Consider the following 21,439-nt stretch of genomic DNA (forward strand, 5'->3'; position numbering starts at 1 on the left):
CCTTTGAACTCTACAGTTCTATGATTCTAAGATGAACTCCCCATAGGATGGATGATGCCATCCAGGGGTGGCACCCCACTTGTAGAATGCTCTTCTGACGGAGGCTCACAAGGCACCTACCTTGATGTCATTACAGCACCAGACAAATGTTCTGACATTTTCCAGGCTTTTAAATCCTCCCTTATTGGGTATTGTATACCTGAAGGAGCGTCTCCACCCCCATCGTTCAGCCCGGACACTGAGATCCAGTGCCGAGGGCCTTCTGGCGCTTCCCTCATTGCGAGAAGTGAGGTTATAGGGAACCAGACAGAGGGCCTTCTCAGTAGTGGCGCCTGCCCTGTGGAACACCCTCCCTTCCGCTGTGAAGGAAATAAGCAGCTATCCTATATTTAAAAGACATCTGAAAGCAGCCCTGTTTAGGGAAGTTTTTAATATTTAATGCTGTATTGTTTTTAACACTTGATTGGGAGCCGCCCAGAGTGGCTGGGGAAACTCAGCCAGATGGGCGGGGTATAAATAATAAATTGTTGTTCTTGTTGTTGTGAGGGGCTTTGTTACACCAAACTAAGGCCCGGGGGCCAGATCCAGCCCAGTCGCCTTCTAAATCCAGCCCGCAGATGGTCTGGGAATCAGCATGTTTGTACATGAGTAAAATGTGTCCTTTTATTTATAATGCATCTCTGGGTTATTTGTGGGGAATAGGACTTCGTACATTTTTATTTTTTTCCAAAATATAGTCCTGCCCCCCACAAGGTCTGAGGGACAGTGGACCGGCCCTCTGCTGAAAAAGTTTGCTGACCCCTGCACCAGATGGTGCTGGACTACATTTCCCATCAGCCCGAGCAACAATGGCTGGTGGCAATTGTAGTTCATCTGGGGGGTTCTAAGGTTCCCCACTGGTTTTATGCTGTTTGGGGTTTGTTTTAATCCCCATTGACTGCTTTAATGCTGCTCATTAGTACTGTGGTGTTTGAATATTCTTGCCTTGTGGTTTTAGTTGTAATTTTCTTTATCGTCTTTTTTGCGGCTTGTGTTAAGCTACCCTGGGGCCCCATTGGATAGCAGGGTGATGTGGTGATGATTAGTTTTTCCTCAACGAAACAACACCACCACAAACTGGCTTATAAGTATAAAACCAAATTTACTAGAATAATAGCTAGAATAGAGATAGACTTGTAACCATTCAAACAACAAACATACTAAGGTGCCATGTACAAAACAAAGCCTGGAGATACTGTAAAAATGTACAACTGTATCTTAACGAGTTACATGTGCAGTAAGCGTTATACAGACTGGATAAATGAACCGTTCAACAAGTAGCATAAGTCCAATCACAGAATGGCAACCCGTTAAGATACAGTTGTACATTTATCCACTCCATGTTTACAGTATCTGTCTTGCACATGGCACTTTAGCTTTATACTTTAGTTTTATATTTATAAGCCAATTTGTGTTGTTGTTGTTTTACATTTGATACTTTGTGTATGTACTGATTAGTTTTTCCTCACCTGTGCTCTAAAACTAAAGCTTTTCGGGTATAAAACTGAAGTGTGTCTTACATTTTAATTCAGATTTAAAAAGGGAGCCTCTGTCTCACTTGTTGCCAGAAGTCTGGGAAACTCTGGGAATAGCACAGTGTGTCATTTGTCTCAAAGCTCCACTAGAGGTCGCACAACATACAATTTGTGTGAACAAGACACAACAGAGAAAAAGAGAGCTTCGTTTCGTTACAGGGTTACAGCACCCTTATTTCCTTATTAATTCCATCAAACTGTGCAAAATCATGACATTGCACAGAAATTTCTGTCTGATGATCCGTAAGGAATTCTATGATTCTTTAGGTATGATTTGGTCGGGACCCCTGGAGAATCCCTCCCAGCTCTATAATTCTACAAAATTAGTTTACGTCACGTGGAAGTAAGTGTCATTGAATGGGACTTTATTTTTGCTGAGTAGATAGTGACTGAAGAAATGAATCCAAACTAAACGTGGTATTCAACTGAGTTTTGCTCAGACTTTACTGTCCAGAGCTCCTTTACCTTTTACCTTGCTCAGAGTAAAGGTAAAGGGACCCCTGACCATTAGGTCCAATCGTGGCCGACTCTGGGGTTGCGGCGCTCATCTCACTTTATTGGCCGAGGGAGCCGGCGTACAGCTTCCGGGTCATGTGGCCAGCATGACTAAGCCGCTTCTGTCAAACCAGAGCAGCACATGGAAACGCCGTTTACCTTCCCGCCAGAGTGGTACCTATTTATCTACTTGCACTTTGACATGCTTTCGAACTGCTAGGTTGGCAGGAGCAGGGACCGAGCAACGGGAGCTCACCCCGTCACGGGGATTCGAACTGCCGACCTTCTGACTGGCAAGTCCTAGGCTCTGTGGTTTAACCCACAGTGCCATCCGCGTCCCCTTGGCTCAGAGTAGACCCTTCGAAATTAATGAACTCTGCACAAAACTTAGTAAAATACCACCCAATATGTCAGAGTCCGTCTGTTTCTGCTCCACCTGAGATTTAAGCTAAATTGCTTTGTCGTTGTTTGCATATTTACAGGTTCATCATCTTAACCAAGCAAGCAAACAAACAATTAAATTAAATTAAATTTTCTTCCACTTGTAAACAGCAGCCCAGACCATTTGAGGCTGCAACTTTATACAAACTCACTCGCCTAGGATTGTGTTGCAGGAGAATCAATCAGTTAAATCTAGGGATTCAGGAAGCTTGATGAAATTCCTGCAGTTACTGGATCCAGGAACTCAGGGGAGTCCATAGCTGTCAACTTACAGATTTGAAAATAAGGGACCAGCAGCCTCGAAAATAAGGGACCAGCAGCCTCGAAAATAAGGGACCAGCAGCCAAAATAAGGGATTTTCTCAGCACAGGTATGTTCAGCTTCTGAACCCCTCCAAGCCAAAGGCAGAAAGCCCAGCCAGAAGCCAAACGAAGCCTCAAGCGGTGGTTCCCACAGTGCAGCAACCTGGCAAAGGGGATGCAGCAAGGAAAACCACCGTCACCTCTCCGCTGGGAAGCGCTGAGCAAAGGCGAGTCCCCAGGAAACGCGGCCGATTTGATCGGCACAAGGCATGCAAGCTCCACCCCCAGTCGTTCTTAGACTCCTTATTGGGTGAGCAACGCAGCCAAGCAACACAGTTGGAGCCTCCCTCCTCCCTGGCCAGCAGGCAGGGTGGGAGAGGAGCTGCTTCCTTTGAAACTCAGGAAATTTAAGGGACATCATCAATAAGGGACAGCAGCGGGACACAGCGCTGGGATAAGGGACTTTCCCGCCACATAAGGGACGGTTGACAGCTATGGGGGAGTCAGGAACTCCTAACAATATTATAAACAAAGGTGCTGCCACTTGCCTTTTTGCAATCTCCGTAAAACCCCACCCCACCTTTTTATTTTTATTTTGCTGGCAGCAGCCAAGCAGCTCCAAACCAACTAGATGCTAGACAGATGGAGCAACAGGTTGTGTGTACTCTCTGCACAGAGCTGCCTTGCCTCCGCACCCTGACTCCCTGACTGAAGATGGGAATTAAGACTCTGAAATTATCAGAATTGCTCCACCATTCAGCAAGGCGTTACTAGACGAGGTAGTGTGTCTGTACACACACATTTGTGAACCGTATACGTTTGTTTATAGAACTAATAATTTGAGAATCTTTACTGGAAATCATTGCACAGCGCAGACTTTCTAATGGATGCAATTACCTTAGGAAACAGCAATATTATCTTGCTCACTTTGGGGAGAATCCAGCAGCGACCAATAAATGCCAATGTTATTTTTTGTTTGCTTGGGGGAATTAGCGAGAACCACGCCATTTGTTTCGATTAGAGTGTTTATTTGCACAAAGTAGGTAAAGGTAAAGGTAAAGGTACCCCTGCCCGTACGGGCCAGTCTTGACAGACTCTGGGGTTGTGCGCCCATCTCACTTAAGAGGCCAGGGGCCAGCGCTGTCCGGAGACACTTCCGGGTCACGTGGCCAGCGTGACATCGCTGCTCTGGCGAGCCAGAGCCGCACACGGAAACGCCGTTTACCTTCCCGCTGGTAAGCGGTCCCTATTTATCTACTTGCACCCGGGGGTGCTTTCGAACTGCTAGGTTGGCAGGCGCTGGGACCGAGCAGCGGGAGCGCACCCCGCCGCAGGGATTCGAACCGCCGACCTTTCGATCGGCAAGCCCTAGGCGCTGAGGCTTTAACCCACAGCGCCACCTGCGTCCCTTATGCACAAAGTAGCTGAGAGTAAAAATGGCCTTTGCAGCTTGAAGGGCCAGTGCAGAAACATAATTGAATAAAAGGGATAGTGATTACAAATTACCTGCCCCACGTTGCCTGGATCACGCACGTAAGCAGTTCCCGATAGGAATATGTGAATATAGGCCTTTTATGGATTTCTGTGCTGGACGTTTAAACAAAGAAGAACTGAAAGGAGGCTAGGATCACCCAGCAAGTGGGAAAGTTCACATGCAAATTGTCGAGTGTGGGACTTGAAAGAGCAAACCCTCCAACCTTTCCAAGGACACTTAGTCTGTCAGCTATCTCTCCAGTGGTACTGCTGCTTCTTCCTGCTGTTCCTCAATATTTCCCAGCTTCTGCCCTCTGCAGCCTCTGAACTATGCCCTTCTGCAAACCACTGTTCTGAATCTATACTGTCCTCCTGTTCTCCAGAAGGTTCATGAGAAGGGGGGGGGGGCAGTCCCCACCAATCCTCCTCAGACCAGCCCCTGACACCCAAATGGTGGCTTATCAGTGAGAGCTGAAATAAATTTGCAAGGTGAGCCTGTTAACGTCTGATATGGGCATAAGTGACATTAAATAACAAAGGACGCAGGTCATAAGGCAGCTGTCACGAGTCACAACAGCTCAGTTTCTCAGTTGTGACCCAACATGGATCATGTTTTAAGACATCCACTCTTCAGGAACTGAGCGTAGCTTTTGGAAACAACTGTGGAATAGGTTTGTTGGAGGGAAAGCACTACTTGCAAGCAAGGGGTTTTCTGCACTGGAAATGGCAGTGGCTTGGGTGATGACTTAAACGTGCACATAATGTTGTGATCCATATATGATGGTCAAGTTCCAGGTCACTGCTGGGAAAGTCATTTTGAGGAAGATATTTGACAGGAACTACTGCGACTGTGGGTTAAACCACAGAGCCTAGGGCTTGCCGATCAGAAGGTCGGCGGTTCAAATCCCCACAACGGGGTGAGCTCCCATTGCTCGGTCCCTGCTCCTGCCAACCTAGCAGTTTGAAAGCATGTCAAAGTGCAAGTAGATAAATAGGTACCGCTCTGGCAGGAAGGTAAATGGCTTGCCAGAAGCAGCTTAGTCATGCTGGCCACATGACCCAGAAGCTGTACGCCAGCTCCCTCGGCCAATAAAGCGAGATGAGCGCCGCAACCCCAGAGTCAGCCACGACTGGACCTAATGGTCAGGGGTCCCTTTACCCTTTACTGCGACTTTCCCCAAGCTTAGCTTATACCTGGCTTGAGCATCCTCTGATTACATGTGCTATCACTGTGCTTCCTCTTCAGTGCGATACTCAAATTAAATCCATGGAACATGTGCAGAGTTCTAGCGGAATGAATCCTCTCTGTAAAAGTAGGCAAAGTTTAATTTTGCCTCAGTGGAATCTTGCAACATCAAGGAGTGTCATTTCTTGACTAGTTGTTTTCTTATTCTGTAACCAAGTCTTTTCTCCCACTGCTGTTTTTTCAAAAGCAAAACTACAGTCCAGTTTTCTGCATCACTGCGCAGTTCAGTAGCCTCTCACGGCATCTGTTTCTTTACACTGATAAACATCTACTGGATGTTTGAACGCTGGAATTAATTCCATTTACTTTTCATCTGCTGCTAATTCAAACGCTTTGTTACAAGAGTCACATTCATTCGGCTCACTTTTCACTAACTGTCTCCTCTGGTCTGTCTTAGTGTCAGTCTTTATCTCCTGAACAGCAGGGGGGCGGGAAAGAGAGGAGGGATTGAGGAGAAGTAGCCTCTATCAGGACCAAACTTATTTTGCAGCTGACCTACATATATCTGTTTGATTCTATAGGATTTTTAAAAGGGGGGGGGGGACAGAGCCCATCAACCTCCAACTTTTTTTCAAAAGAGTTTTGAGAAGTTGAAACATTCCTAAGTCGAGCAAGAGGTCATTGGCCATATTTGTAAAAGTCAGAGGAAAAGGAAACAAGGGCTGCATCTAGGCCCATTAAAAAAAGAAAATACCGTTTCAGGAAAACGCGTTGTAAACATCATAATGGGAAATCACGTTGCTGAAAGACTCTGCAGCGCCATCTGGTGCCACAGTGTTATAACACATTTAAAACGTGTGTGTTTTCCTAACGTAGCTGTTAGAGGTATAGGTTGGTTGCTCCAGAGCAATCAGGCAATGTGCTTCAATAGTCTGTTTTAAAGCTTTCTTTAAAAACCTTTGGAATGCAGAGCGCTTCTATTTCATGTCTTGCTCATTCTGTTAAGTTGTGGGTTGACATAGCAGACGACACAGCGATTTCTCCAAGTAGCTCTTTATTTTGTAAGCTGGAATAGAACTGACTGCAAACAGCTCAGCCGGCCTGCTTTTATAGGCAGCCGGCTGTCAACATTGTAGCAACAACAGCCCAGCGTTTCCCGCCTAAAATAACTGACGTGGACCTGAGTGAAAACTATCTACAGACCTGAGTGAAAACTATATACAGTATCCCCCTGCTGGCCCAGCGTGAAACTTCACTACATAACACATTCACTGGCAGAATCTGAGAGTGGGCGGTCCTTAAACCTTCCCCAGCAGAGTAGTTTCTTGACGCCCAGTCTGCGCCTCCCCTCTCTGCGCGGAAGCCTACTGCGCAAGGAAGGCGTGGGTAACGGGGGACCTCTCTCCTCCCCACTTTGCTCAGGCAAGGTGTCCTGGCACTGCCTCGCCTCCTCCGAGCCCTGCATCTCCTCTCCACTAGAGGTGTGGCTACCTTCCTCTACTGAGGAAGTGCTGCTTCCCACGATCTTTGGGGGCTATTGGTAATCCATCTGGCTTTTCCCCTCTCACCCCTGAGCCGATGGCAGTTCTCTGACAGTAGCTAAGTCCAAGGAATTTCAGAGCTGCGCATATTTGCAGGAAGAGTGAGGCAGCTGCCTCAGGGGTGGAAACTAAGCAGCGGGGATCAAAACTGAGATGTTAGAGGACAGAGCAATGTGTGCCAGACAGCCAGCTGCATGTGCCATGTTGTCCTCAGGCCACAGAAGATGCTGCTGCTATAACCCTCCAAGTGTCCCTATTTTCCAAAGACACGCCTGGGATTATGAAAGCCATCCCAGCTTCTGAATTGATAATAATTTTACATTGCAGGGTATACTAGTTTTTAAAAAGGGTGTCTCAGCAGTTTTATAGCTACTCTGAGAGTTGCGGGGGGAATTGCCTCTGCTTCTCTGCTCTTAGTAGCTGATTGATTTTCACAACAAAAAGTTAAGTATTACACCAGTTAATGTCCAGTATTGAGGGCCTTCTGATGGTTCGCTCGCTGTGAGAAGCCAAGTTACAGGGAACCAGGCAGAGGGCCTTCTCGGTAGTGGCACCTGCCCTGTGGAACGCCCTCCCACCAGATGTTAAAGAGAACAACAACTACCTGACTTTTAGAAGACATCTGAAGGCAGCCCTGTTTAGGGAAGCTTTTAATGTTTGATGCATTACTGTATTTTAATATTTTGTTGAAAGCCGCCCAGAGTGGCTAGGGAAGCCCAGCCAGATGGGTGGGGTATAAATAATAAAATTATTGTTGTTGTTGTCTGCAGATCACACCACAGCTAAAAGTACAGCTACAGAGGCCAGTTAAAATGCTGGCAACCTTACTTTCACCTCAATCTTTTTTTCTTTTCCTTTTTTTAAAGAACTGCTTAGAGGCAGAAGTACTTTAAAAATATGGCTGAGGAGGGATGGAAGTTACTACACTCATATAAATTCTTGTTGTCAGTGGGTAATGATCCTGAAAAGACTCGTTCACAATGACAACGTGAGTACACATTTGTTACATGATCCTCTTGGAGAGGAAATTTGGAACCGAAATTTTTAACAGGCAAAGCATTTCCTAGCCTGGTGATTAAGTGGTGAGTAACATTTCGCCAGCTAAAACTCCCGTGTGTCAGGCTGCTGTCAGAAACATGGCGAGTTTTTAAAAAGTGGCAACCCTCCTTCGCATGACAAGCAGTTGTGAATGAGTATGAAATCTCATTCATACACAGGTGGCGCTGTGGGTTAAAGCCTCAGCGCCTAGGGCTTGCCGATTGAAAGGTCGGCGGTTCGAATCCCTGCGGCGGGGTGCGCTCCCGCTGCTCGGTCCCAGCGCCTGCCAACCTAGCAGTTTGAAAGCACCTCAGGGTGCAAGTAGATAAATAGGGACCACTTACCAGCGGGAAGGTAAACGGCGTTTCCGTGTGTGGCTCTGGCTCGCCAGATGCAGCTTTGTCACGCTGGCCACGTGACCCGGAAGTGTCTCCGGACAGCGCTGGCCCCTGGCCTCTTAAGTGAGATGGGCGCACAACCCCAGAGTCTGTCAAGACTGGCCCGTACGGGCAGGGGTACCTTTACCTTTTTACTTTATGAAATCTATGTGTAGCTCATCATGCTGTTTTTAGGTGCTTAAATATTGACATCAAAGCAACGACAACAGTAAAATTAAAAACGGTGGTAGCTGAAATACTAAATATGAATTTCTGACATAAATGCAGGTGCGAGAATGATCCAGGCAAGCCCGCCTAATGGAATTTTCAGCGTATCCGTTAAAATTTATGAGGGCCTTAAATAAGAGACTTTCAATAAGTGTTGTGAAGGCAAAAAGGAGGTTATAAATATTGCAGCTGCAGCCTGCTAGTGATTTACAGCAGAGCAGCGCTACATTTGCCAGAACAATTTGGTGTCAGCTGAGACCTCCTTCACCAAGCCGGATTTCTGTCAGCCCCCACAGTCAGAGAATCAAGGTGAGGGCACGTCCTCATGTAAAAAGCATTATAACCTGGAGCTGCCGTCGGCATGCCACCATCTTGCAGCCGAAAGGCTCCCATGCAACTGAGCAGAGCAGAAGATGCCCCACAAATAACCCAGAGATGCAGTTTAAACAAAAGCACACATTCTACTCATGTAAAAACACCAGGTGGGCCCCACAAATAACCCAGAGGTGCATTTTAAATAAATGGACACATGTAAAAACACACTGATTCCTGGACCATCTGCGGGCCAGATTGAGAAGGCGATTGGGCTGGATTCAGCCCCCAGGCCTTAGTTTGCCTACCCATGGACGAGAACATTGTTCTTCTTTTTACCAGTCCTGGGCCATTAACAGCAGCTGATGATGCCAAGAGCTAGCAGGGAAAGTTTATTGCCAGCATGGGGAAAAATTGAACGGGATAGCTCAACCTGTTAATTTCCCCCTGCCCCTCATCATAGCAAGCAAAGTACCAGGACGGACAGACAGACAGAGTGGGAGAAGGCAGCAATGGAACGAGTGAGGATGAGGCACAGTATGGCATTCAGACCAGAGTCTCTATTTCCTCTCATTCTGCAAGACGACGTCCACATGATAGATGCTGTCTTGCTAGCTTCTCTTGGCCATTGATCTCTGCCTGGATGGCTCAGATTCTCAACAGCTCAATTCCCAGGAGTTTGCTTTGCGAGCCTGTGGTTAAGCGTTAAGAGGCCATTCCTCCCGAGCTGTAAGGAAACAGGACTTTATTTGCCCGGTCACACAGTCACACCTGTTCAGTGTCAATGTTAGAAATGTGGCAGACCTAAAGAAAGGAGAAATTAACACCAGTCAGGCTTGCAGAGAGAAAAATACTGGGCCCTTAGGGGTGGCAATGTTCTGGGGCTCTAGGCCCCTACCCCAGAGTTTGCAAACCATCATTTCCTTTTAGGGTTGCCATCTCTTTAATAAAAAATAAAAAATGAGGCCCTGCTTCTCATGCGATTTTGTCAGTCGCTCAGCACACAAAAATTCAGCAAGTGAAAAGGGCTGAAGACACAAGAGCCAGGCTGAGGAGATCCTAGACAAGAGCAGCTGCCTTCTCTTTTGCAATAAATACCCTTTAACAGTTCTGGGACGAGCAGAAATGACAGTTCTCAGTTCTTATCAGATGCCCACAACCATGATGATGATTAGAAGGTGCCAGGGCAGGTTACAGCAATATATATTTTAAAAAGAAACAGTATTAAAAGCAGCTTAAAACAAATCACAGGACTCAGCTACATTAGTAAAAAGAGAAAGGGGGGGAGCATTCTAAATGTGTTGTAACACTGAGACACCAGATGGCGCTGCAGAGTTCTGTCTTTCGACAACGTGATTTCCCGCTATGATGTTTACAACGCATTTTCCTGAAACGTTTTTTTTTAAAATGCGTCTAGATCTAGCCACAGACACAACTAGAGTCAGGGGCGCCGACTTATAAAAAATATTGGGGGGGCGGGGGCCCATACCGACTTATAAAAAATATTGGGGGGGCCCAAGACCTCCAAACCGCTGCTGCTGGGGGAACGAACTTCCGGGTCAGCGCCATCGCCGAATGGCGGACTCCCTCCGAGCTCCGGAGGGAGCCTGCTGGGTAGGGGTTGGGTCCTGCCGCACCGGCAACGCGGGGACCCTCAAAAGTCATGGGCGGTGATGCCCATGGACTTGGTGACTCGGCGGGCACCGTTTGCGCCCCCCCGACCCGCGAAGGAGCCTTTTTAAAGGCTGCGGAGCGGGTGACGGGGGGGTGGTGGTGCTATGAGTCCACTGCTTCCCCTGCCTAGCGAAGCCACATGCCATTCGACGGAGAGCAACGACTTCTTCTTTTGAAAATTTTGGATTAAAAAGAACAACCCGTGAGTAAATTTATCGGACTTAAAAGGAAAAATTTGATTTACGAATTTGGAGCGAGCGGGGGAGGTGCAAAAAGGAAGTCCGCCCCCCCCCCTGTTGTAGATGTTTTAACGCAAGGATTTGACAACTAAGATCGAGAGATGAACTTGTTTATTTGAAGGGAAATTTCACGAAGGGAAATTACAAGTAATTGTGCTGGAGGAGAAGATTGGTCTGTGAGAATTAAAATGCAACCCCCCCCCCCCCCCCGGGAACCGGGAGCGATCCGTCATGAGAGACTGGTGAAGAGACACAGAAACTTTGACAGCTGTCAAAGTAGCTGTCAAAGCAGGAAAATTAAAGAGAACTTTGTTACGATGGCTTTGCTGGTTAGATTTGTTACAATTTGGACATAAATTATTGGAAATAAAGGCAACAAGTTATTTGACTTTTGGGTCTGATCTGGAAAGAAACTAAGTTACCATATTCCCTCTAGAGGGAGTTCGGGACATTGCAACAGTGGCAGCCAGTGGAAAAATACTAGGAAATTGAGCAGGATTTGTTATCTCTTGGGAAAGCTGCAAAAATGAAGCATTATTTTGTCTACAGAGGTTTCTACACTAAAGGAGACAATGGATTTATCTATTGAAGAAAGGAAGGGACTTGACGTAAGTTTATGTTCCTGAATAAATAAAGCCTCTGTAGAGGAAACAGAAGTTTCTGAATTAGAAGATTTTTGCAGCAGAACAGGAAAAGAAACATGAGGAATAAGAGCTGGACTAAATTCGAAGTTAGAACATTTGGGACATCCAGACTTTAAAAGGATCAAGAAACAGAATTTGAGTTATACTTTTAAACACAGAGGTCTGGATGGAAGAAGAATGATCTTTTCTGAGAGTTTCTCCGAGATTGGACTTTCTGTAATTAAAAGCTACCAAAAAGACAGCAAAGTGGAACTGTGAGAGATTTAGACATGGACGTGGGTTCTCCAGGCTGGCAGTAGACAGATGGATGAACTTTGGGGATCGAAACCGGGAAAGGGGGGAGGGAGATTTGGAACCCAAAGGCTGTAAAACTATATATCTGTTCTTTTCCTTTTTTTATTTTTTCTTGTTTTATAAAAATAGGGGAATTCGTGGAAGGGAACTGGGGTCAATCTTAAGGAAGTATAAAAAATATAAAGAGAAATGGTTAAATAAGATAAATTAATTTTGAATAAATGGGCTAATTATAATTATAACAAGGCTTTAAAATTTGGGGTAAGAATTTGTGGAATTAATTTAATGAAAATGGAATACAAGAGGGGGAGGGGGGGGGAGTCCTGGAAAAATGTCAATGAAATTAAGTGTAAAATGTATCCTTTTCTTTTTTCTTTCTTTCCTTTTTTATTCTGGAAACTTTAATAAATATTATTTTTTTAAAAAGAGAGAGGGGGGGGGAGCATTCTAAATGTGTTGTAACACTGAGACACCAGATGGCGCTGCAGAGTTCTGTCTTTCGACAACGTGATTTCCCGTTATGATGTTTACAACGCATTTTCCTGAAACGTTTTTTTTTTAAATGCGTCTAGATCTAGCCACAGACACAACTGGAGTCAGGGGCGCCGACTTATAAAAAATATTGGGGGGCGGGGGCCCATACCGACTTATAAAAAATATTGGGGGGGCCCAAGACCTCCAAACCGCTGCTGTTGGGGGAATGAAAGGGGCGAGCCCCGGGCTGCCCCGACCTTAAGTGAACCTGTGAGGGCCCGCCCTTAGCGGCAGCCGATTGGCTGCCGCCGTGGGCGGTGAATATTAATGAGCTAGGGGGAATCCCCGCTTCTCGCGGGGCTGACGCCAGCCCCGCGAGATTGTTGATGGGTCGAGAGCCTGCAACCCCACCCCCTCTCTAGATCGGGAGTGGCTTTGTTTTTCTTAAATTATTGGGGGGGCAGAGCCCCCCAAAAGAATTTTTGAGGGGGCTCGGGCCCCCTCAGGCCCCATGGAGTCGGCGCCTATGACTAGAGTACAGTGGTACCTCGGGTTACATATGCTGCAGGTTACATACGCTTCAGGTTACAGACTCCGCAAACCCAGAAATAGTACCTCGGGTTAAGAACTTTGCTTCAGGATGAGTACAGAAATCATGCTCCGGTGGCACGGCGGCAGCAGGAGGCCACATTAGCTAAAGTGGTGCTTCAGGTTAAGAACAGTTTCAGGTTAAGAACGGATCTCTGGAACGAATTAAGTACTTAACCCGATGTACCACTGTAATAGTGTGTTTAGATCAGGGATGGGCAATCTGTGGCCTTTTAGTGATGTTGAATTTCATTTTCTGTCTGCTGCAGATGGCATGGACAATGGTCAAGGATGGTGGTGTGGGAGTAATTGACTTCTTCTGGAAAGGAAATGTGGAAAACTGAGACATCAGAACCCAGGGAAGTCCTACAAGGCATTATTTTCTACAGCAATACATTTTGGCTGCAAATCCCACTCATGCTCACCTAGGATTTAGTCCCACTGAGCTCAGCGTGGCTTGATTCTGAGTAGACTTGTACAGGCTTGCAGCAGGGGATTTCCCCTGCGCAATATCTCTCTGTGGTCTGGATGTTGTATCTGTTGAATGTCGGGCTGTTACTAGGTAGAGGAAACCTGCTGAAAAAGGCATGGCAATTATGTAAGCACACTGTATTGCATAAAAAAAGGGGGGGGGGGATTTTTAAAGTACGCAAATCAAATTGACTAGACAATTATTCAGATTAACTTGAAGCACCTTAATTCAAATTAGCACTTACTCAGACAATTATGCTTGAGCTTTATAGCTTTGTAATTAATGCATTTAGGCGAGCCAACTTTTCATTGTGCTTTTAGTGGCAGCCTGACCTGTAGAAATTAAGAAGGTGCCGATTATCCTGGCATAGAAACCTACCTCACAGGGTTGTTGTGGGGGTTCAGTGAGGGGGGAATCATGTGCGCCCCCTTTGAGCTTTCCTCACAGGCGAGTTTCTCCACACCCTCGATCATTGTGTGTTAAGTACAGTAGTGTAATTCACTGAGATTGCAAATGCTTGTATGCATTACCATGTGTTTAAATATGATTGGTTGGTCACTGAATTCTAGAGACGTCTCTAGTAGTTCTCATATGATTTGGCTAATGTTGGTCACATGGGAGGCACCTAGTGAAGGAGAGACTCCCTTTTATGTGAAGCAAGCTGACTGTGTTTTGGAATCCACTGTGAACACTGCTAAGTTGAATGGAGTGTTGGAGTGCTGCTTCTCTGCTTGAAAGAAGAAATTGAGCAAAGTTGCAGGAGGAGGTGAAAGTGGAAACCTGTGATGGCCTGGGATTCGGACTCGGAGGCTGAACCTGAGGAATCCCAGCCTGCACAGGAGTCCCCGCCTCCAGAACCAGCTGAGCCGGGGCTGGGGCTTGAGCCTGAAGGGTCCTCACCTGTGCTGGATCCTCAAGTGCAGGCACCAGCTAAGTCTGCTCTGGCTCCTGAGGTGATGGAGGACCCATTGCCTGAAGGTGCTCCACTCTCAGCCCCGTCAGGGGAATCTAAGGTTGCCTCTGGGTCTGGTAACCCTCCAGCCTCTCCTGAGCTGCAGAGGCTCAGGGCAGCGAGGCGGAGGGAACTAAGTTTCCGCAGGAGGAGTGCTCGCCTCCAGGCCAGGAGAGGTGAGTCACCTGTGGACTGGGGCCGCCCTATGCCTCAGGGCAGATAAAAGCCAGCCAGCCGCAGTCCCAAGTTGCGGGAGCAACATTGTTGGTAGCCAGTTCCTGCCTGCACCCTGTCCTGCTCTTCTGCCAGAGTTCCTGACGTCACCCGACTCCCTGCCTTGGACCCTGCTTCAGCTTTGACGGAAGGCCTCCATACCGCATCCTTGACCTTCGACTGGACCTTGCCGCACGGTTAACCCCTCGGGACCAGCACAAAATCTCTCCTAGGAGCTGCAAGGCATGGCCTAACTGAGATACAGCAGGATGAGTGCTGAGCTCTGGAAAGAGAGGGAAAGGCAGTTGTTTGGAAGTTAGAATAAGGGACTGTAAGCCCATGCTTACAGTCGACAGCTCCCTTCCACCTCTCCTGTAATTTCAGAACTGATTTATGCCTAAGTGTACACACTCAGATGGAAAAGTGAAATTGCACTTCGGGCTGAAGGTGAGAATGCCGTGTTTGCTTTTAAAATATATAGGAGAACATTCAAACAAATCGCACAACCTCCAACAACACCTTAAGCCTCAATAGAAAAAATATACAGCAGGGAGCAGCTTAGGTTGGATCTTTTCCGCTTGCTATGCTAGTTTTCTGCTTCCACCGAAAGCTTTTTGTTTGCTTTTTAATGGGGTGGCTATTTTTTTTTAAGGGGGGGGGACACCTGCATCCATCCATTATACCACCTCTGTCACTTTGTTCTGATGCAGGCATAGGCAAACTCAGCCCTCCAGATGTTTTGGGACTACAACTCCCATCATCCCTAGCTAACAGGACCAGTGGTCAAAGATGATGGGAGTTGTAGTCCCAAAACGTCTGGAGGGCTGAGTTTGCCTAGGCCTGTTCTGGTGCATCTGCAGATCTGGCCTCAAGAATTCAGGATCATCACCTTTCCTCCTGGCTCCTATGCCTTCCCTAACATCCCTGCACCCAGAATGACACAGCTGAAACATTCCCCAGGAGCACTGACCTCCTTGCCACAAAAAGCACCCACTTCCCTGTTTGTATGCTTGCTTGGCAAGTTGTTAAAAGCACAGAATCAGGACACCTACAGATAGTGCTGTTTCCCACTCAGCCTCAAAAGGTGCAGGGACCTTGTCCTTTGTTGCACCTGCCACCCTCTTTCACTAGAGCAACTGCAAATGATGATCAATCCGTCAATCTAGTCCACCTGGTCTCAGGCAATTTGATGGATTATGATGGTTTTGCTGCTTATTGGTGATATGCTTAGGGAAGCTTTTAATGTTTGACAGATGATTGTATTTCAATATTTTGTTGGAAGCCGCCCAGAGTGGCTGGGGAAACCCAGCCAGATGGGCAGGGTATAAATACATTATTATTATTATTATTATTATTATTATTATTATTATTATTATTATTATTATTATTTATTTGCTGCTGCAGCTTTTGGAATGTATTGTTCCTTTTTTAAAAAAAAATGTTATGTTTTATGCTCTTAAAGTTGTTTCAAGACTACTAATGTGCCAAGCAGTTGAAACATCATCATCATCATCCTCATCATCACTTCTTTAAAGGCTACAGTCCTGTGCAAATGTATTAGGTAGTATAGTTGGTCTCTGGTATATACTAAAGTTTTGGAGTCTTACAGGGAAAGACAAGTTGTGATGATCATAACAATTCTTAGAAACCAGTTTATGTCCACAGGTTGGAGCTGGTGTTGAAGTCTCCTTTCTCCAAACAAATCTGACTTGGGGTAATTTCTAAAACATCATTGTGCCAAAGGGTCTGCTCTTGGCGCTGCTAAGAAGCGGGAAATGAATGTTTCCAAAAGAATATATTTGTACCTATTTAACCACTGGCTTTTATTAACGTGCACGCCAGTTATGTGCTCCTGAGATTCCGTCTACAAGAACAATTACAATCAAATGCCTCCAGATTGCCCATTTGGATCCCGGGAAATAGCTCAGCCAATCCAATTATATGGCTTTCCCACAGATTTGTTTTCGACAGTCTAAAATGTCAGATGCTAAACTGGATTTTTTTTTTTATTTAAAAAAAAACAGGTTGAAGGATATTTTTGTGCAGCGTGATTTATCTTCGGTGGCCAATATTAAATCAGAACCCATGATACAATTTCATCAGAGACTGAAAAAGAATTTAGCTGGTTTGTCCATGGCTCTGCCGAATCAGGACGGTGACCAGTCTAAGCCAGAATCCTGCTCTCACTGCGGCCAACCAGATGCTCGAGGGAAGCCCTCAAGCAGCACCTGAGTGCAACACCCATCTCCCCTCCTGCTTTTCCCTGCAACTGGGATTCAGAAGTATACTGTCTCCAACTAGGGACAGCGTGCAGCCATTGTCACTAGTAGTCATTGGCAGCCTTCTCCTTCATGAATTGGTCTAATGCTCTTTTAAGCCATCAAAGTTGGTGGCCATCGCTGCCTCTTGTGGGAGCATTGTTCATATTTAACTACGCATTGTGTAAAGAAGTGCATTCTTTTCTTTTTGTCCTGAATCTTCCAACATTAAGCTCCATTGGATACTTCACCAATTTTAGTGTTGTGAGAGGTGGAGGAAAACTGCTCTCTATCTTGAGTTTCTACTGAAATGAGGCTGCATTTTAATGCTGTATTTTAATCTTGTTTTTAAGTTGTATTTTAATCCTTTGTTGAGCCCGGTCTTGGCTGGGGAGAGCGGGGTATAAATAAAATTTATTATTTATTATTATTTATTATTATCTGCTTTCTCCATGCCATGCATAAATTTGCAAACCTCGAGTCTATCCCCTTACTTGCCTTTTCTCTAAACTCATAAGTTCTTAAATTACAGGAGAGGTAAGAAGGGGGCTGGTTTTGTGATGGGCCCCCTTGCCGACTCTGTTTTTAAAGCTTTGGAGGGCGTGATTTGCCCAAGACAGGGAGGAATTGGGGGAACAGGGCTTGTGAATGCTATTAAGGTCCCCCTCCCTAATTATAAGCATGGTTTTGGTTCCTGAGTTGCTGATCCAAAAGCCATACCCAAGATCAATAGGGTGATGACTTAACAGAGTGCCAAAATAAGAAGAAGACAGGAGCCACTTCAGCAGAAAACAGGATATAAAATTCAGTAAGATTTGCATATTCTAATTTATGTCTAGAGCAGCAGGTGTAAGAAATAATTGCTGTGATCTAAACAGAAACGCTGTTGTTCTGTCTGCTGTTCAGGTGCTCACTATTAATGGAGCAATCTCTAGGGCTGCCTGCTGTCCCTTCTTGGGATTCTTAATCCTGAAACTGGACTTGAATCAGCCAACCCTTCAAATAAAGGATGGCTTCAAATACTGATGACATCAGGCAGAGGAATACCCTCTGCAAGGCAGGACACATGGCTGCCATACCCTCCAATATTTCTCTGATTAAAATAGGGACATTCTATTTCATCATCATCATCATCATCATCATCATATTATTATTATTATTATTATTATTATTATTATTATTATTATTTATATCCCACTCATCTGGCTCAGTTACCCTAGCCACACTGGGTGGCTTCCAATATACAGCGCCACCTCAGTTTTCAAATCTCGAAAGTCAAAAGTTTCGGTTTTCGAATGCCGAAAACCCGGAAGTAACTGCTTCGGTTTTCAAATGCTTTTCGGAAGTCGAATGTGCCATGCGGCTTCCGTATTGAGTTTTCTGTAAATAAATGCTTCCAGAAGTAAATGCTCCAGTTTTCGAACGTTTCGGAAGTCAAACGGTCTTCCGGAACGGATTATGTTCGAAAACCGAGGTACAGTGGTAACTCTGGTTAAGTACTTAATTCGATCCAGAGGTCCGTTTTTAACCTGAAACCGTTCTTAACCTGAAACTGTTCTTAACTTGAGGTACCACTTTAGCTAATGGGGCCTCCTGCTGCCGCCGCCACGCAATTTCTATTCTCATCCTGAAGTAAAGTTCTTAACCCGAGCTGCTACTTCCAGGTTAGCGGAGTCTGTAACCTGAAGCCTTTGTAACCCGAAGCGTTTGTAACCTGAGCTACCACTGTACCACTGTATATAAAAACATAATAAAACACTAATAATAAAACCCCTTCCCTATACAGTACAAGGCTGCCTTCAGATATCTTCTAAAAGTTGTATAGTTACTTATCTCCTTGGCTCAGAGGGGGGGGGGGAATCAGATAACTCCACACCCTCCAACATTTCTCCAATGAAAACAGGGACGTCCTAAAGAAAAGTGGGACATTCTGGGATCAAATCAGAAACCGGGATGGCTTCTGTAAATCCGGGACAGCCCCTGGAAAATAGGGACACTTGTAGGGTCTGGGCTACTCTCCCAATTGGTCACTAAAAGGTTACCTTGAACCTCTCCTCTCCCTTACAAGGTGTAAAGCTCTATGTTTACTGACCCTCCTCCTTTCTCCATCTATTATGCAGGCTCTTTGCTGCTAAATATTAGATCTCTCTTTTAAAACCACAGCACACCCTCATCTCATTGGGCTTCGCTGCTCTGCAATCAGGGGGGAATGTTTTCTACTCCAGCAAAGCAAATGTTGACTGTCTCAGTTGCCTGTGGGACTGAAGGGGGCTGGAGGGGGGTGGAATATGCAGAGGCACCCAAAGCGACAATAAAGTCAAACGTGGGCTGTGATGTTGTCACATTTAGATATTTGCTCCATTTTTCCTCTTTTGAATCCTCCTAGAGAACTCTGACTCATGAATCTTAAGCAGGGCGATGGACGTGCCTCGCATTATTTTTGCTCGCCTCTGGACTCGCGGATCCATTCAAGTCGGAGAAAATAAATATTGTGATACTTGGCAGCGGATCTCCTTGCGGCTTTGATGCCCTTTGAAATCCTCTAACTTTCATACCAGAAAGAAGAATGGCTTGCACTGTGAAGGCCGCAGAAACATCAGCTCTGATGCATGCAAGGCTTATCAGTCCGTGTTTTGGTGGAGACGGGGGAGGAAAAAAACATTGATTATGTCTTCAAAGGATGAGGCTTCATATTTTTTGTCAGTAAAGATTCATCTCTGGAAAACGGACTTTCAAAATGGGTCAGCCCCTTTCCTTACTCAGAACTTCTGACATCATAATAAATGTTGCCAACTGTTCCAAAAGGTCCATATTGTTGTGCCTTTAACAAGTATTGGCAGATTATAATGTCTGCATCCATGCTATGAAAAGTTTTAGCTTCTGATTTTTGAACACCAGGCTGCTTTCAAAGGCGTAGGAGCAGTTTAGGTCATTATTTCTGGTCAGCTGGCAGCCCTAGTAGTCATAATATCTTGTGCTGTATTCACCACCCTCTGTAGGCACTTCCTATCAGTTGATGTCAAACCAGCGTACCACACCGTGATGTAGTATGAAAGGACACTTTCTATTGTGGACTGGTAGAAGGAGATCATCAAATGTTGATTGACATTTCTACTTGAAACAGAAGTATCTGATCATCGTGATGGATATTTGGATATACAGCTGGCCAGTGCTGCATTAACCCAGGCATAGGTTTCCCCACCTCTACGCTTAATGATTTCCCACATATTCATAAATGGCCTAAACTCTGCTGAACTACAAAATGCAGGGCAGTGATGTGGAACTGGATTTGGCAAGATGTTTCCTCCAGCTCCCTCAGTTCCTGGTTGCCAGGGCTTTTGCTGCGCATGGCCCTCTCCAAGCCATACCCGCCAACATTTCTCTGATGAAAACAGGGATGCTCTATTCAATAATAATTATTAAAATAATAATAAAATAATAACTTTACTGTTTAGACCCTGCCCATCTGACTGGGTTGCCCCAGCCGCTCAGGGTGCCTTCCAACATATATAAAAACATAATAAAACATTAAACATTAAACAAAACTTTTCTATACAGATGTCTTCTAAAGGTTGTATAGTTACTTATCTCCTTGGCTCAGTGCATCGCATAACTCCATACCTCTAACATTTCTCCATTGAAAATACGGACATCCTAAGGAAAAGCGGGCCATTCTTCGTTTCATTATATATGATTTCTCCAAAGCCTTTAGCTTTTTTGCATGTATACCACCAGAGTGGATTTGATTTAAATCAAATCAATTTAAATCACGATTTAAATCACTACTCAGTAAGACTTGATTTAAATCTTTTTTTTTTACAGAAAGACTCATTCTTGCTGGTATAATCTTAATATTTACAATCAGATGAAGGTTTCATTTTTGGAAAAATAATTTTTCAGAGTAGTATTTACAGTTATATCAAAAATTACTGATTTGGTTATACCATTAGAAATACATAGACAGATAATTATGAAATTATTGTGAGGTTTATTAAGTTAACTGTTTATATTAGGACAACTTTTCTGCTACCCTTTATTAGAAGGAGAAAAACAATCATTTCCTTAATAACAATTTAAACAATTTATTTAACTAAAACAATAACATTATAGCATATGTATCCATGTTTGTTAACTGATGTGGTTAAACAATTTAAAAAACAAAAACCTTGGACTGAGTTTTAGCACACATGAAAAACTTTGGACTATAATGTAACTTAAATAGAAAACTATATTTAGAAAGATTTTTCCTCCAAAAGCATTTTATTTTAAAAATCCAATTTAAATTTTAAAAAATCTGATTTAAATTTTAAAAAAATCCCATTTTTAAAATAAAATAAAAATCATTGATTTTTATCCACCCTGTCCATCACATATGGAAGAATGGCCCATCTACCTGCTTACATTTCCAGCATGGAGAAAGGCTCCTGAAATATGTTAGCAAAGGTACCAAGTGGATGTTGCAAAGGAGAATATTCCACAGATGGGGAGCCACACTTGAAAAGGCCCTCTCCCTACCTTCCAAGCCTTTCTCAGATGGGGATGCTGGAGCATAGCTATCAAGCGTCCCTTATTTGGAGGGACAGTCCCTTATCCCAGCGCCATGTCCCGCTGCTGTCCCTTATTGATGGATGTCCCTTAAATTTCCCAGGTTTCAAAGGAAGCAG

The 21,439-nt window shown here is 44.9% G+C and overlaps 2 long non-coding RNA genes across 2 annotated transcripts in view; one reads left to right on the forward strand and one right to left on the reverse strand.

The window, feature by feature from the left end:
* The window catches only part of LOC307206637, a 160,019-nt gene that overhangs the window by 29,393 nt on the left and 109,187 nt on the right, over positions 1 to 21,439 (forward strand). The window lies entirely within an intron of this gene.
* LOC307206643 lies at positions 9,506 to 13,772 on the reverse strand. Its single transcript, XR_013834450.1, has 3 exons — positions 13,731 to 13,772; positions 13,306 to 13,456; positions 9,506 to 9,771 (listed from the first exon to the last, which is right to left on the reverse strand). It is a non-coding gene; the product is annotated as an uncharacterized lncRNA (long non-coding RNA).

This window comes from Podarcis cretensis (assembly GCF_951804945.1).
Source record: "Podarcis cretensis genome assembly, chromosome: 17".
In the NCBI taxonomy this organism is placed as follows: domain Eukaryota; kingdom Metazoa; phylum Chordata; class Lepidosauria; order Squamata; family Lacertidae; genus Podarcis; species Podarcis cretensis.